The sequence below is a fragment of the Acinonyx jubatus genome, chromosome A3, assembly GCF_027475565.1.
Source record: "Acinonyx jubatus isolate Ajub_Pintada_27869175 chromosome A3, VMU_Ajub_asm_v1.0, whole genome shotgun sequence".
NCBI lineage: Eukaryota > Metazoa > Chordata > Mammalia > Carnivora > Felidae > Acinonyx > Acinonyx jubatus.
The window spans coordinates 105,847,916-105,864,721 of NC_069388.1; positions in this window are offsets into that span (position 1 = coordinate 105,847,916).

The window sequence follows — 16,806 nt, forward strand, 5'->3', positions numbered from 1 at the left end:
TCAAAATTCCCCCACAAATCCCAGTTTTTATTTCACTGGAAATAACATTTAATTCATAGATTGAGAGAGAACTGATATCAAGATATTGGTATATCTTGATATTGATATATAGTCATCTGCTCCATGAACATTTTTTAACTTTCCATTTAATTAAATACCATCTGATGTCCTTAAAAAGCAAAACCGTCTTGCACCTGTTTCATTAAAGTTATTCCTGGATACCAGATAATTTTGGTTTATCTTCTAAATTCTAATGTTATTCACTATCTCTATCTTCCGAACAAGATAAAGATTTTTAAATGCTTGAACTATTCCTTTAAATATATCCCATCTCATTATATCTATATACACTTTACTTTCTATGTTCTTGTGTGTACAGACCAAAATTAATTATTCTTACAATCCATGCTTAAAACTTACTGACATTTCATCCTTTCTTGTGATCACCACAGTTTATTGCCTCTACACCCTCCTCTGGGTTTACTTTTACTTTTGGTTCTTTTAACACTCCTTTTGCTTTAGACTCATCAGTAGTAAACTCTGAGTACTTGTATTACCACAATGTCTTATTTTGCGTAATAATTTAGGATGCACAATTCTAAACAGACAACTATTTTTCCCTGATGACTCCAGAAATATTTTTTCAGTTTAATTCAGTGTCTTGTTACTGATGGATTCTTTGCCATTTGTCTAATTGTCATTCTGTTGTAAAAAAGCTGACTTTGCTCTCTTGTAATTAAATTTTTTAAGATATTTCTTTATTCTTTAGTCAGCAATAATATGGGCAGATGTGGATTTTTAAATTTTATTTCATCTGAAATAAAATTGTCTTTCTTCAGTTCTGGAAAAATCTCAGGCATTAGCTTTCAAATATTGCTTTTATGTCCTCTATCCCTCTCCTTTATTAGATGTAGACTGGAACCTGTCAATCTGTCTTCTATATCTCTTAACTGTCTTTTAATATCTTCAAAATGTGTTTTCTGGGTGAATTCCTCTGTATTATAATTTGATAATGGTATCTTGCATTAGGTCAGTGGCTACTTTTATTTCCAATATTTGTATTGCTTTATTTTTGTATATACCGTATTTGTTTCATATCTTCATGTTTTATTTAAGAATTTATCTCTCTCTTTTTTTAAGTAAATGTTATTATGCCTCCATGAATCTCCTAGAGGATCCTTGCCATACTGCTAAACTACTAAGGTGTGTGTAAAAGCTGGCTTTTAAAGTTGCTTTATTATTTTCATTTCAAGTGGGTTGAATTCCTCTTTTTCATCTCTCATTATTGAGTATATTGGCTGCCTTTCTCATTTCTTCCTTTAGGATTTTATTTGCCAGCTTATTTTTGTATCGAAGTTGTTCTTCTTTCCTTTTCTTCTCTGCCACCCTTTTCTGTCGACAGGTTTCATGGTTATTTACTCCCAGATCAGAATTAAGAGTATTAACAGATAAGAGTTATGACCTACAGTGGTATTAAGAATATGACAGATATTCTGTCTAGAGAGCACCTTGCTTTGGTTCTTGGTTAAGAGCCTGGATCTGAGGTACTTTCTATTCCTTGGTCTTTAAAGCTTCAGCCCAAGGCACTGGTCAACAACAGGGCTTTTTTCTCCCAGATTCCTTTAACAAGAAGCGGAAGTACTACCAGGGCCCTGGTTTCAAATGATCACCCTGACTCTGTTTTCCCACTTTGTGGGAAATTTTTAATACCATCAACCCAGAGGGACCAAACTTCCAGCCACCGAGCATGCATCTAGTCCTGATTCCAGTCAGTCTGGGTCTTCAGCCCTACCACTACTTGGTGTTTCTGATTCAGATCTCATGCATGAGAGGTTTACTCTGTTCTTTGGTATGTGGATAATTTTAATTTTTCTTTTTTTTAAATATGTTAATCCTTCATTGGAGACAAAAAAAAAAGAGTGCCTTGAAAGCACAGAGCCAATTTTACTAAACGTCTTTCTTCAGTTCTCATATTACAGTATTATGGAGTCAGTGCTTAGGATTTAAGTTCCAAAGATGTTGAATAGAGAAATTTTCCTTTAAGTAGTTTGAACAATCTATACCTGGCTGATACACTCAATGATTCCTTGGGAAAGTTAGTATCTACTTACTTCAATATTGCATCAATATCTACTAAATATTGCATTGTCAGAGTATTGAAGAATCTGGTAGACACAACTTCAGAGTTTTATGGCTGAGGACTTAAAATTCTAAGACTAATAAAAACATGGCACCCACCTCTACCATTGCTCCCTCCAAATCCATAACAGACATCTCAAATTGATCATGTTCTTCCTTGCTTAGCCCTGAAGGAGCCTCAGAACACTTCTCAACACAGCACAGTCAGCTCACTTGAATCAGTTGGTTCCAATCCAAGAAATGAAACCTCTTGCTGTGTCCAGCTCAAGACAATAAAATCAAGAATGTGGCCAAAACAAGGGTTGCAAATGTAAGAACTCATTACAACAAATACTAACTCCATTTAATAAGACATGCTGTGATTAATACTGCCAATTAGGAAATAATATAAAGTGTATCTGTTGAGAATAGTCGAAGGGAGAATGTGTTGCCTTTATTCATTTGTTTTACTTTACAGCCTAAGTAAACTTCATTAAAATCCACCCCAGTGTGGAAAAAATTAACTTTTAAAAATTAAAATAAGTCAGTGTCTGTTACAAGGGTGGCGTTCTTTTTAGTCTGGGGTGATATTTGTTCTCCAGGCACAACAATCTCAGCCAAGGGATTCAATAGTGCTTAATTTCTTTTGTTCTTATAGCTTTCTTTGCAATATTTCCCCGTCCCTTATGTAGTATTCATTATCCAGAATGTTCCAGCTCATATTAGCAGTTTCCATCATAAACCAATGGGATTTCTAAAAATGATGGCAGCATTTCAAACCCATCTGCAGCCCTTTCCTGATACTTAGCTTCCTAGCTTTGGAGCTACACTTTCCAAAGACTATTATTTTGAAGCTATTTTCATCAACTCTACTGTTTTATTAAGTGTATCACAAAATTTCTCTTCATTCATTTCCTTTCTGAGATAGCTTTTGAAAGCACTATAATAGAATAAACTTTTAAAATCTTGTGCGGCCTCTTGTTTCAAAATTTTTACATCATAAACTGAGCAAGAATTTACATCATAAACTGGGAATTACATCTTCCTGGCTAGAGGTGTGAACTATGTAACACATCCAAATAGAAATATTTGGGGGTGCTGACTATCTGGTTTTGCCTTCACTGGGGATCAGGGTCTTGTTGGCTATCAGATTGCCCAGAGAGAGCATCTTTAACTTCAGGACTTTATGAAGACAAAAGAAATTGTCAGGATTACCAAATGTACATTTGCCAGTAAAAATTGTAAGAAACTTCCTATACATATTCACATGTAGCTGTGTATAGAGTTTATCCACTGGTAATAAACTTTGACTGTAACAGATGAGGGAATAGTGGTGGTGGTCATTCTTCCACCTTCGTGTGAGTCTCCATCACTGTTCTTTCCCTAAATAGTCTTATTTCAGAATCCTTGGCACTCTCACAGATCATTTGTAGCCTTCTGTTATTGACCCACGGGGCTGCAAAATGATGTAGCTCTTGCTCTCTGTCTCCACACCTGGAGCCTGGTGTCTGCATAGCAGCCTCACTGTAATTCTGAAAGACATCTGAGCATTGTGACATTAAAGGGACAGTGGAGGCCCTGCCTTCTGCTAGTAATGTACCTGTAAATAGATTCCACAATTGTATTGTACCATGATACTTAGTGTGCAACATTAATCCATACTCTCCAATCTCCTCATAAAGATAACTTAGGAGAAACCAGCGCATTATGATTGAAGCCCTCTCATGTCCAGTCATCAGACCACAGATATCCTTTGACAGTTACCGGGAACTATCAGAAGTGATTGATTTGTTTTTCGACCTTCCTGACTTAAAGTATCCTGAATAGTAGAGCAGAATCTTAACCACCAAAATAAGCTGAATATCATCAATACCAATGAAGAGTATTTTCATGGCCCTCTCCGGCTACAAGGAACGTGTATCCAAAGGAATACAAATTCACTGATTCAAACAGTAGAAAATGAAACAGATGTTATGGTTGAATCCTACCTTTCTTTTTAATTTTTTTAATCTTTATTTATTTTTGAGAAAGAGAGACAGAGTGCGAGCAGAGGAGGAACAGAGAGAGAGGGAGACTCGGAATCTGAAGCAGTCTCCAGGCTCTGAGCTGTCAGCACAGAGCCTGATGCGGGGCTCGAACTCACTAACCGTGAGATCATAACCTGAGCCGAAGTCGGATGCTTAACTGACTGAGCCACCCAGGCACCCTGAATCCTATCTATCTTTCATTTCTACTTCTTTCACACCCTGAATCTCTCACCCTACTAATGTCTCCCTTCTTTGAACTTCTGCTGCCATACATTATCACATGGCTATACACTGACCCATATACTCTCCCATTGATCCCTGCCTTCATCTTGACTCTGCAGTCTATTTTTGAGAATGAGTGTTCCTCAATACATATGAGTCCCTCCCAGCACCTACCCTATATCTAGGCACATGTTACATGCTCAATAAATACTATGGGATAGCAGGGCACTCATGATTCACTAAGAACATGATTCACCAGGATAGCCTTTCTTTGTATATCAGCCTCCCCAAAATAAAAGCTAAAGTGCCACAAAACCAAACTCTCTCAAGCAGAGCCACTGTCAAGCATTTCTCCTTGAAATGGAGAAGATATAGAAGCTGAACAGTAGCCAGAAGACTGTGCTCCACATCCCACTGCTTCAGACCTGGTCTGCAGCGGTCACCCCAGTTAGTACTGGTATGAGGATCTGCCTGAGGCCAGCATCAGAGTGGATATCACATCATCACTGCCAATCCCCCCATGATGATGCCAACATCTTGCATCAGCTTTGCCTTCCCTCAGGTGGGCCCATGAGCCTTAATCAGGAGTCCGCATCATGGTGGATGTTCAAGGCAGACCACCAAATGCTCTGCTTTGAGGTAAAGGGTGACTCTTGATCATTTCTCTCTTTCATAGATTATTTTGCGACTGCTTACAAAGAAATGAGCTGTGGGGCTAATTGCAATAAAGCCACTATTAGACCTATGACACCAACAGAGAGGAAGAGAGACCTGTATGGCCTGCTATACCAGTGAAGCATAAAATAAAAGTCTATTCATTTTTCCTATATAAGCCTACAGCAAAAATAAACCAATTACTAGCTCTAACCTCCAAACCCAGTGCCATTATTATATAGATCCCCTCTTCAGTGAATCTATAGCTCCTTCTATCTGTAACAATGCCCTTCAATGACGCATGTAACATCTATTTAAAATTAAAACATGATGCAGACTCCAACACAATTATACTTTGATTTACTTATTCACTCTGCAGAAGATGCTTTGTACCCATATAAAGTCACTCATGAATCTTGTAAAGTCACTCATGAATCTCATAATTCTGCAGCCCTTGGGATGTATGGTCCGAAGATTGGGAATGACACTAGTCATTTCATAAGTATTGGCCAAAAATGAGGATGGTCTTCAATTGCTATATTATTCATTTAAAAGTAAACTCTTTTTTTTGATGTATGGAATTTTTTTTAATATGAAATTTATTCTCAAATTGGTTTCCATACAACACCCAGTGCTCATCCCAACAGGTGCCCTCCTCAATGCCCATCACCCACTTTCCCCTCCCTCCCACCCCCATCAACCCTCAGTCTATTCTCAGTTTTTAAGAGTCTCTTATGGCTTGGCTCTATGTTTTCACTCTTATGTGGATCCTGAGAAACTTAACAGAAGACCATGGGGGAAGGAAAGAAAAAAAGTTAGAGAGGGAGAGAGCCAAACCATAAGAGACTCTTAACAGTAAACTCTTTAAAGGAAAAGGTACATGCATGTTGTACAGTTTTATCCCCAGGGGTTGGAATAGTAAATGTCATAGAGGAGGCACTAATTAGGCAATTGTTAAATGTTACTTGAATTTACATAATTTAATTTCATTTTTCATATATTCATGGTTTCTTTCTCCAACTAGATTTTGTGTTGTTGGGAGAGGGGGCTGTTTTATTCATTGCAGGCTCCACACCATCCAACACTGTGAAATAGTTGTTCCTTAAGTATCTGAGCATTTACCAAATTGTATTCAATGGCAAACTTTTCCAGAGGATGTTACTAGGGTGTAGAGTGAAACGTTCAGTGGTCAAATAAATTTGTAATATAAATGTCAAAGATTCACAATGCATATTTTGAAGACTTGAGAAATCCTGCAGTGAAGAATCTCAGTTTTCTTTGGGCAACTAATTTTTCTCAAATTTGAGCATAATACTTCCTTTTCCATGGCATATCCACTAATATCTTGTGGTATAATGTTCAGTGATTTATCAACCAGTTTGAAAATGTCCTCCAAGTCTATGTCTCTACACATAAATATGGTATTCACATAATGATAATAATGATACAGTGGAAAGAAAGTTAGTTTAGGTACCAAAAGAACCAAGTGCTAGCCCTACTTCTCATATTAACAGCATCACTTGGAGAAAATCATTTCATGAAGGGTTGTTTTGGGTGGAACTCCTGCCAAGGAAAGTAGCTGAAAAGTGAGAAAACCAGGAGTGAATTCTTTTTTTTTCTATTTTGTAATGTGAACATTGAAAAAAACCCTGACCATGGAGCTTTGGAATCTGGATTCCACTGTATCTTATAATGTCATTGATTCGCATTTGAAAAGTTACCTCAGAATCAGTATATAAGGTGTGATATATCAAAACACTAAGTTGTACACATTAAATATATTCAGTTTTTATTTGTCAATCATACCTCAATAAAGCTGGGGGAGGGGGAAGTCATCTTAATATTGCAATAAGAAAGGAGCTGCCGTAGAAAGAATGTAAGCTAACTGGTGTTGATTGAATAGGCCACTGTGGTTGAGGTGTCTTTAATACCCATTCCCCTCTCCTTACATAAGATCCCTTGAAGCCAGCATAGCTATATGATCAAATTGTGGCTACAAAATACAAATGGAAATGTCATGTAACATCCAGAAACTTCAGCTGGCATGCACCCTTTGCCTCTTTTCTTCCTTGTCCCTCTCTCTGTCTAGCTCCTTGGGACATCGACGTGATGGCTGGAAACACAAGAACAAGGTCCATCCCTAGGGACAGTGTATTGGTGAGCTGGAAGGAGTCTGGGTCCCTGAGAGCTTTGTGGCCAGAACTGCCACAACTCTGGACTGCCAATTCCCAGACTTCCACATGAGAAAGAAATAGGTTTCTATCTTATGTAAGTCACTGGAATTGGCGGGGCAAAGAGGCAGGCATTCCTATTATTCTCAGCTGAACCTAATCTTAACTGATTTTAACAATTTTATGGCTGGAAGTTGGTGGCTACATGGAACCAAAAGTAGAATACATGTCACTGACTTAGGCTACTGGGCTACTGAGGCAGAGAAAGAAGTTTACAGATAAAATGGGACAGGGGCGCCTGGGTGGCTCATTCAGTTAAGCGTCTGATTTCAGCTCAGGTCATGATCTCACGGTTCATGGGTTCGAGCCCCACATTGGGCTCTGGGCTGACAGCGCAGAGCCTGGAGCCTGCTTTGGATTCTGTGTCTCACTCTCTCTCTGCCCCACCCCTGTTTGTGCTCTGTCTCTCTCTCTCTCTGTCTCTCAAAAATGAATCAACATTAAAAAAATTTTTTTTTAAATAGGACAGAGAGCTGGTATCCTTGTCTAAAGTGGCAGAATACATGATTATACTCTCCTCTACTGTACTTTGGGAGAGCATGTGCTGACAAAGGCTGTGGCATTCAGGGAAATGGCAGGAAAAAAAAAAAAGAAACCAGAATGTCGCAATCTGTGCTTCTTGATTATGAAAGAGATAAGCGCAGCCTGGAGCTAACTAGTTTGCAAGCTGAGATGGAAAGTTAGAAGCCCTGTAATGGATGTTCTTTCTGCCTGCAATTTGGAGCCTTGCCGGACTGAAAAGCCAACTGGTTTTACATCCTAAATGGAAACAATAATAAGCAGACTTAAAGCTGCAGCCTTAACAAGAGATCACTGATGCTCTGGCATATAAAGGTCACATAAAGGTCATAAAGTCCTGCTGTTAGACACCAGATTAACTGTTGCCTTTCCTCCCAAGCCCATTGTTTCATTCAGCCTCAAGACAGGCAACATTAAATTGAAAGCAAGAAGAGCACAGCATAGGGTCCAGGAAGCAAAAAACAAACAAATAAACAATAACAAAAAAAACACCATCACTGTCTTAAACCTTAAATCTATGTCCAGCCAAGAACTTGGCTATGGATACTCACACATGGAGCTTCCTGGAAATTTAGTAAATTAGCTCGAGAATTTTCTAAGCAAAGACACCCTAAGCCTAGTCTATAAAAGCCTGTGATGGTTTCACCCTTGGACCCACCCTGGCCCTCAAATCTGCACCAGCATAAAGCAATCTTTGTAAACTATGGAGCCCCCAAGAAATGCATCCTCTTTAAAGATCTCAGATTTAACCTGGAAGATTGTAGTCAAGGACAGAACCAGGGGTCACAGAGGACAAATGATAAAGGAGTTCTTTCCAGAAAGCAGAACCAGGGGCTCTGGATGAGCTACTCTAGAAGTCTACACTACTGCCCCGGAAAAGAATCGGCAACATTTTTGCCTAGCACGCTTTGATAATCGCTATGGACCAGTGCCTATGACGTGTTTCTCATTCTTCTCTCTTCCAGTTTTCCTGTTTCTACTCCACCATTTTTTATTGTGCTATGTGGAGGCAGAGAGCTTGTGTTTTAGTTTATGGGTTGCCGGGCCATCAAGAGCCACATCTGAGATCATGGAAAGGAATTTGTATCACCCGGAGATCCTGACTTTGAGGTTGGATGGCATTTGGGGCTCTTGACCTTGGGGATGTACTCTGTAAAGGGAAGAAGAATAAGTACAGATTATTACATGGTCAAACAGGCAGACTGTATCAGAGCCAATCTAACTTTTCTTTTTGTTCCATAATAATAGTGCCTCCCAATTTTAGTTGGGCACACGGACACCCAAAATAAAGATCTGGTAGAGGTAGTGAAAAATTGTCAGCTTCTGCATATGCTTTGAAGATACAGCCCAGAAGATTTGCTTAAGGAGAAGAAATGAGATGGAGAGAAAGAAAGGGATCAATGGTGACTCCAAGTGCTGCGGCCTGAGAAACTGGAATGATAGAACTGCCATTTCCTGAAACAGAAAAGACTGAACAAGGAGCATGCTCAGAGGATGAAAGCCGTGAAGGCAGTGTTGAACTTATTAAGAAATCTTTTCAGAGATGCCAGTCAGTGAAGGGAAGACCATGTCTCCAGAGGTGGAGAGTGATCAGCTGTAGCTAATGCTGCTCGAGGTTTGACTCAGTAGAGTCCTGAGGAGCTTCTGTTAGACCCCTCCCTTATTACTGCTGTGAGAGGAAGAAGCATGGTAACCACCCATCCCTCTAACCCAAGGTGCAATGTTTGGTTGCACAGTACACAAACTGCACAACCACACATGGCAGCCTGAAACACTTCCAAGTTCTAGTCCTATGTCAGATTATTTCGCCATGAAGCAAGATCCCTAGACCTGACACTAACATTACAGAGAACATCAGCCAGAATACCTCATGGCATTCACACATAACCACCCTGTTAGAGCAAGAAGCATGCGCAATGCCCTGTAATACCTTACTTTTCCCACCTCTGGGTCCATTCTGGAAGAAGGTCACATCTTAGGCACACTTCAATGCTTCAACTCAGTAATTAATGTGGGGCCTTGGAGTATTGTGCTAGAACCCAGAAGAAAGATACTTGGGGGTTCTGATTAAAAGTGTTTCTTATGGCTTTCAAAACATACTGTATCATTGTACTCCTTACGTTGAAATGACATAGCAATGTTTTCTTTCAAAGTTGATGTCAGCAGGTGTTGGACAAAGCAATCCCCAGGAAAACAATGAGAACACATAAGAAAATGGATTCAGAAGGAAATCCTCTATGAGGACATGACACATAACTTTGCCTGACTAGCCTCCTAGACGTTTGGAGTAAGAGGTGTGGACTTGAGGGAGAGAGAGGAAGAGGGAAGGGAGAATTTGCCAGGAGTCTTCTATAGGCAGCTTCAGACTTAACTGAAATGGAAATTTTGGAATTATAAACCCCTTGAGCATCTTTGAGACAAGAGAAAGGACAATGGAAAACATTGAAATCATCTTTTCCTTGCAAAACAAATCAAGGAGTTGAGACATTTTTATGGCACATAACAGAAAGTCAGGTTTCAACCCTGCAGAGGAATAGGTGATTTTAAATCTGAAAATAGAGACTGGGAATTAATAGTAGCATTAACATTTAAAAATGCTGTTCTGGGCGCATACACTAGAAAATTATAATGTGAAGCTCCCGTATTAAATAGCTCAGTGCTTCTATATATCCTGATCTCAGAGCAAACACTTGGAATTGAAGAAAAGCCACATTTGCCCTTTGTTCACTAGGATATACACAAACAGTAGATTTTTTCCAGTAACTCCTATACTATCGTCATGATAACCATGGCCCCTCCTATACTCTTTCCTTCTGTGTCTTCTAAAAAATAGACCACAGCAGGACTCACATGTGGCATCCTTCAGTTACCCACATTTTTTTCCCTCTCTGAAAAACCTGACAAGATGTTGCAATCAATTTCAACCTTTTTCCATTAACTTATTGAATAATATCTTTGGCCCTCAGGGGTTTGTCACATCTAACCTGTCAGCAAGTTGTTAATATTTAGGATATAAGGAAACAGAAAAATCAAAATGTGAACAAAACTCTCAAATCTCACAATGCAAGTCAAATTAAAAAGAACGCATTAATATACTATTTTCTTCTAATATTTTACCTTTGCACTTTCATCATCAGTAGAATCACTGAGGCAGGAGAGGGGGACTAGGCCTATCTCATAAGCTTACTTTACTGCATTTACCCTTTTCTCTTTGTAGCATGAAGGACAAGTCTGATCAAGAAGCACAAAGATTCAAATTTAATCATGGCTCTACCCCTAACAGCCATGTGGCTTTCAGCATGGTTTGTTTGGAGCTTTGGTTTCCTCATTTATAACTCTATTCCAGATCCTCTCTTGAGCTCCAGATGCATGAATCCGCTGACGTCTCCACCTGAACAATCTCCAAGCATCTCAATCTAACAAGAAACTAACTTGTGATTTTCCACCATGAATTTGGTTCTCATCCATCGCTCCACACCCATCTACTTGAGCTAGCCAGAAATCTAAAACCCATGCGTGACTTCACTTTCTCCTCTTAGGCACAACATATTACCAAGTTTTACTAATTTATACCTTTCATTTGTTAACTTTACGTCTTCATTTCTGCCCACCTCTCTCCATCTCCACCACAACACCAACCCGATCTAGCCACGCCCACTCTCCTCAGGACTATAGTTGAGAGCTTCCTCGCTAGTCTACCTCCATGTACTCTTCCAATCATCGGCCCGTCTAAATCAGTATTCTTTTTGAAATATAAATCTGATAATGTAACCTCCTCCAAAAATGTTTTTTGAGTGACTCACATTAGCTATTTGGAAATTCAGCAATACACTTTGAAGTCCTATCACAGAATCTTTTCACTTCCTTGAACCGGTCATGCTCTCCCACACCACACAGCCTCTGTACATGTTATTTCCTGCCTGTCATAATGCCTGTCCTCCAGTCAACATCTAGTCTTCCATTAGGTCTCATCTCAATTCTCACTCACCCAGAGAAGCTTTCTCTCACCTCCCATAATAGGCCAATTCTCCTTACGATACATGTTCACAGTATCATCACAGGTGTAATTTTTCATTTATTTTGTGATTATTTGAAATATCACCAGCTTTCTCATTAGACTAGAAACTTTGTAAGGGCAGAAACCAAATCTCACTTATCCCAATAAATATTTATTGAACAACTGAATGGATCAGTGAATATAAATAAATTAATAAAGCAATAAAATTAAGTACCCTCTGATCACTGAAACCCTACATGGCTATCATTTAACCTCTCTGCGTATCGGATTTTGTTGCTCGCATAAATAAATGGGTCTTGAAAATAATTCCTGATATACCCAAAATTCTTTTTTTTCAGAATTTTTAATTTTATTTTTTTTTAATTTATATCCAAATTAGTTAGCATATAGTGTAACAATGATTTCAGGACTAGATTCCTTAATGCCCCTTACCCATTTAGCCCCTCCCCACTCCCACAACCCCTCCAGTAACTTTCTGTTTGTTCTGCATATTTAAGAGTCTCTTATGTTTTGTCCCCCTCCCTGTTTTTATATTATTTTTGTTTCCCTTCCCTTATGTTCATCTGTTCTGTATCCTAAAGTCCTCATATGAGTGAAGTCATATGATATTTTTCCTTTTCTGACTAATTTCGCTTAGCATAATACCCTCCAGTTCCATCCACGTAGTTGCAAATGGCAATATTTCATTCTTTTTGATTCCCGAGTAATACTCCATTGTGTGTCTGTGTGTATGTGTGTGTGTGTGTGTGTGTGTGTGTGTGTGTGTATATATATGTGTATGTGTGTGTGTGTGTGTGTATATATATATATATATATATATACACACACACACCACATCTCCTTTATCCATTCATCCATCAATGGACATTTGGGCTCTTTCCATACTTTGGCTATTGTTGATAGTGCTGCTATAAACATGGGGGTGCGTGTGTCCCTTGAAACAGCACACCTGTATCTCATGGATAAATGCCTAGTAGTGCAATTGCTGGTCACAGGGTAGTTCTATTTTTAGTTTTTTAAGGAACCTCCATACTGTTTTCCAGAGTGGCTGCACTAGCTTGCATTCCCACCAACAATCCAAAAGAGATCCTCTTTCTCTGCATCCTCGCCAACATCTGTTGTTGCCTGAGTTGTTAATGTTAACCATTCTGACAGGTGTAACGTGGTATCTCATTGTGGTTTTGATTTGTATTTCCCTGATGATGAATGATGTTGAGCATTTTTTCATGTGTCAGTTGGCCATCTGGATGTCTTCTTTGGAGATGTGTCTATTCATGTCTTTCTCCCATTTCTTCACTGGATTCTTTGTTTTTTGGGTGTTGACTTTGATAAGTTCTTTATAGATTTTGGATACTAACCCTTTATCTGATAGGTCATTTGCAAATATCTTCTCCCATTCTGTCGGTTGCCTTTTAGTTTTGCTGACTGTTTCCTTCGCTGTGCAGAAGCTTTTTATTTTCATGAGGTACCATTAGTTCATTTTTGCTTTTGTTGCCCTTGCCTCTGGAGATGTGTTGAGTAAGAAGTTGCTGTGGCCAAGATCAAAGAGGTTGTTGCCGGCTTTCTCCTCAAGGATTTTGATGGCTTCCTGTCTTACATTTAGGTCTTTCATCCATTTTGAGTTTATTTTTGTGTATGGTGTAAGAAAGTGGTCCAGGTTCATTCTTCTGCATGTCGCTGTCCAGTTTTCCCAGCACTACTTGCTGTCTTTATTCCATTGGATATTCTTTCCTGTTTTGTCAAAGAGTAGTTGGCCATATGTTTGTGGGTCCATTTCTGGGTTCTGTATTCTGTTCCATTGATCTGAGTGTCTGTTCTTGTGCCAGTACCATACTATCTTGATGATTACAGCTTTGTAGTGTAGCTTGAAGTCCGGAATTGTGATGCCTCCTGCTTTGGTTTTCTTTTTCAAGATTGCTTTGGCTATTCGGGGTCTTTTCTGGTTCCATACAAATTTTAGGATTATTTGTTCTAGCTCTGTGAAGAATGCTGGTGTTATTTTGATAGGAATTGCATTGAATATGTAAATTGCTTTGGGTAGTATTGACATTTTAACAATATTTGCTCTTCCAATCCAGAAGCATGGAATCTTTTTTCATTTTTTTTTGTGTCTTCTTCAATTTCTTTCATAAACTTTCTATAGTTTTCAGTGTATAGATTTTTCACCTCTTTGATCAGATTTATTTTATGATTTTTGGTGCAATTGTAAATGGGATCAATTCCTTCATTTCTCTTTCTGTTGCTTCATTGTTGGTGTGTAGGAATGCAACCGATTTCTGTTCATTGATTTTATATCCTGAAATTTTGCTGAATTCATGAATCAGTTCTAGCAATTTTTTGGTGGAATTTTTTGGGTTTTCCATATAGAGTATCATGTCATCTGTGAAAAATGAAAGTCTGACCTCCTTCTGGCCAATTTGGATGCCTTTTATTTCTTTGTGTTGTCTGATTGCAGAGGCTAAGACTTCCAATACTGTGTTGAATAAGAGTGGTGAGAGTGGACATCCCTGTCTTGCTCCTGACCTTAGGGGGAAAGCTCTCAGTTTTTCCCCATTGATGATGATATTAGCATTGGGTCATTCATATATGGCTTTTATGATCTTGAAGTATAATCCTTCTATCCCTACTTTCTTGAGGGTTTTTATCAAGAAAGGATGCTGTATTTTGTGAAACACTTTCTCTGCATCTATTGAGAGGATCATATGGTTCTTGTCCTTTCTTTTATTGATGTGACGAATCATATTAATTGTTTTGTGGATATTGAACCAGCCCTGCATCCCAGGTATAAATCCCACTTGGTCGTGGTGAATAATTTTTTTAATGTACTGTTGGATCCGGTTGGCTAATATCTTGTTGAGGATTTTTACATCCATGTTCATCAGGGAAATTTGTCTGTAGTTCTCCTTTTCAGTGGGGTCTCTGTCTAGTTTTGGAACCAAGGTAATGCTGACCTCATAGAAAGAGTTTGGAAGTTTTCCTTCCATTTCTATTTTTTGGAACAGCTTCAAGAGAATAGGTGTTAATTCCTCTTTAAACGTTTGGTAGAATTCCCCTGGAAAGCTATCTGGCCCTGGACTCTTGTTTTTTGGGAGATTTTTGATTACTAATTCAATTTCTTTACTGTTCAAATTTTCTATTTCTTTCTGTTTCAGTTTTGGTAGTGTATATGTTTCTAGGAATTTGTCCAATTCTTCCAGATTGCCCATTTTATTGGCATATAATTGCTTATAATATTCTCTTATTGTTGTTTTTATTGTTTTTATTCTGCTGTGTTGGTTGTGATCTCTCCTCTTTCATTATTGATTTTATTTATTTGGGTCCTTTCCTTTTTCTTTTTGATCAACTGGCTAAGGGGGTTATCAATTTTGTTAATTCTTTCAAAGAACCAGCTTCTGGCTTCATTGATCTGTTCTACTGTTTTTTTTGGTTTCGATAGCATTAATTTCTGCTCTAATCTTTATTATTTCCTGTCTTCTTCTGGTTTTGGGTTTTATTTGCTGTTCTCTTTCCAGCTCTTTAAAGCTTAAGGTTAGGTTCTTTATCTGAGATCTTTCTTCCTTCTTTAGGAAGGCCTGGATTGCTATATACTTTCCTCTTATGACCGCCTTTGCTGCGGCCCACAGGTTTTGGGTTGTGGTGTTATCATTTTCATTGACTTCCATATAGTTTTTAGTTTCCTCTTTAACTTCTTGGTTGGCCCATTCATTCTTTAGTAGGATTTTCTTTAGTCTCCAAGTATTTGTTACCTTTCCAAATTTTTTTTTGTGGTTGATTTTGAGTTTCATAGCATTGTGGTCTGAAAATAGGCACGGTATGATCTCGCTCTTTTTGTACTTGCTGAGGACTGATTTGGGTCCCAGTATGTGGTCTATTCTGGACACATTCCATGTGCATTGGAGAAGAATGTATATTCCACTGCTTTAGGATGAAATGTTCTGAATATATCTGTCAAGTCCATCTGGTCCAGTATGTCATTCAAAGCCATTGTTTCCTTGTTGATATTTTGATTAGATGATCTGTCTATTGCTGTGAGTGGGGTGTTGAAGTCTCCTACTATTATGGTATTACTATCAGTGAGTTTCTTTATGTTTGTGATTAATTGATTTATATATTTGGGTTCTTTCACATTTGGTGCATAAATGTTTACAACTGTTAGGTCTTCTTGATGGATAGAACCCTTAATTATGATATAATGCCCTTCTTCATCTCTTGATACAGTCTTTATTTATTTTATAGAGACTTTATTAAAGTCTATATTGTCTGATATAAGTATGGCTACTCCGGCTTTCTTTTGTTGACCATTAGCATGATAGATGGTTCTCCATCCCCTTACTTTCAATCTGAAGGTGCCTTTAGGTCTAAACTGGGTCTCTTGTAAACAGCATATAGATGGATCTTGTTTTCTTATTCATTCTGTTACCCTATGTCTTTTGATTGGAGCATTGAGTCCATTGACATTTACAGTGAGTACTGAAAGATATGAATTTATTGCCATTATGTTGCTTATAGAGTTGGAGTTTCTGGTGGTGTTCTCTGGTCCTTTTTAATCTTTGTTGCTTTTGGTATTTATTTATTTATTTATTCATTCATTCATTCATTCATTCATCTTTTCTCCCCTTAGAGAGTCCCCCTTAAAATTTCTTGCAAGGCTAGTTTAGTGGTCACAAACTCCTTTAATTTTTGTTTGTCTGGGAAACTGTTTATCTCTCCTTCTATCTTGAATGACAGCCTTGTTGGATAAAGAATTCTTGGCTGCATATTTTTTTGATTCAGTACATTGAATATATCCTGCCACTCCTTCCTGGCCTGCCAAGTTTCTGTGGATAGGTCTGCTGTAAACCTCATCTGTCTTCCCTCGTATTGATATACCCAAAATTCTTAATAAAAAAGCAACCGCCTATCAGGGCACGATAAGGAAGATTTACAGGAAGTGAATGTTTTGATGGAGAGGTTGAAAACAGGAAAGAAAAAGTGGTCCAGACAAATACTGATAAAGGGAACATCCTAGATAAAGGAT